Source organism: Electrophorus electricus, chromosome 4 (assembly GCF_013358815.1).
Source record: "Electrophorus electricus isolate fEleEle1 chromosome 4, fEleEle1.pri, whole genome shotgun sequence".
NCBI lineage: Eukaryota > Metazoa > Chordata > Actinopteri > Gymnotiformes > Gymnotidae > Electrophorus > Electrophorus electricus.
Window position 1 is genome coordinate 19,285,180 of NC_049538.1, and position 1,613 is coordinate 19,286,792.

Below are 1,613 nucleotides of genomic sequence, written 5' to 3' on the forward strand. Positions count from 1 at the left end.
AACAAAATCACAGACTTTGTGGGCTGTGAAAATGGTCAGTTTGTTGACAGCTGCTTGCCAGGCCATAGGTATTGATTATCTCAGAGGGGGGTGTGAGCTGTTACATGGCTGGCTTTCTCTCCAGACTCTCCTCCCTTTCGCCTGCCTTCTGTCTTTCTCTCCCTCCAATTTGGACAGCAGGACAGATACTTGGCCCTCTCCAGATGAGCCCTGAATCTTTATACACCCACAGTAGTACCACAAGTCTGGTAATGGCCAGCTTTAACATAAAACCCCTGAGATCAAAGGCTTGTCACTCACGCTCCAGACATGCTTTATCAATCAAGTGCTACCACAGAAGCCACACAATGAAGAAGCACACACAACCATGCACATGAATGTGTAAACAGAGAATAGCATTAGAACAAAGAAGCCAATAGATGCATCACATAGTATCCGTTATTTTGGGGTCTATGTCATTATTAGTTAGTGCCATGCATAGTCCTTTGCCATACTGCTGTGGGGGTGAATATCCCACCCCCATCCATATTCATGTTGCTGCATCACTCTCTGTCTGTCTGTCTGTCTCTCTCTCTCTCTCTCTCTCTCTCTCTCTCTCTCTCTCTCTCTCTCTCTCTCTCTCTTTCTCTCTCTCTCTCTTTCTCTGCATGGCCTCCATTTAAATTGGAAATATCTCTTTCATGTGCACATAGAACCATCCTGAGGTGTTGTGTAAGCACACAATAGTGTGAAGACAGAGCTACTGTATGTGGCCTGACAGGGGTGCAGAACATGGAATAAATTGCTTGTGCGCAAGCAGGAGATGGATGGTTCATCAACAAGCAACAGCAAGCAAGAGAAAAGAGTAGAAAAGTTTGAGCAGCCATGTGTATCCCTACCATCCCTTGAGTAAGTCTGTGATTTCATGGAGACAGAAAGAGCAGAAGAGTGAGAGAGTGAAAATGGGATAGAGAGAAAAACAGAGAGAGAGACAGAGAGAGAAAAAAAGGAGAAGAAGAGAGTGAGTGCCAGAGGTACACCGTCGCATACCTTTGCACTTACACAAACAGAACCTGAATTTATTAAACTTATGAACTGCAAAAAGACAGAAAACCAGTGGAGAGTCAGCCGTATCTGTGATTACAGCCAAAATTCAGAAATTTACTCTTTTTTCTATCTATCTATCTATCTATCTATCTATCTATCTATCTATCTATCTATCTATCTATCTGTCTATCTATCTGTCTATCTATCTATCTATCTATCTATCTGTCTATCTATCTGTCTATCTGTCTATCTGTCTATCTATCTATCTATCTATCTATCTGTCTATCTATCTATCTATCTATCTATTTATCTATCTATCTATCTATCTATCTATCTATCTGTCTATCTATCTATCTATCTATCTATCTATCTATCTATCTATCTATCTATCTATCTATCTATCTGTCTATCTGTCTATCTATCTATCTATCTATCTATCTATCTATCTATCTATCTATCTATCTATCTGTGGGTGGGTGGGTGTATTTACACCATGCCATTACCATCAGCTGCAGGTAACCCACAACAATGATTAGACCTTCACAGAGGGAGAAAGAGAAGAGAAAAGAGCATCCTTAAACAACCCT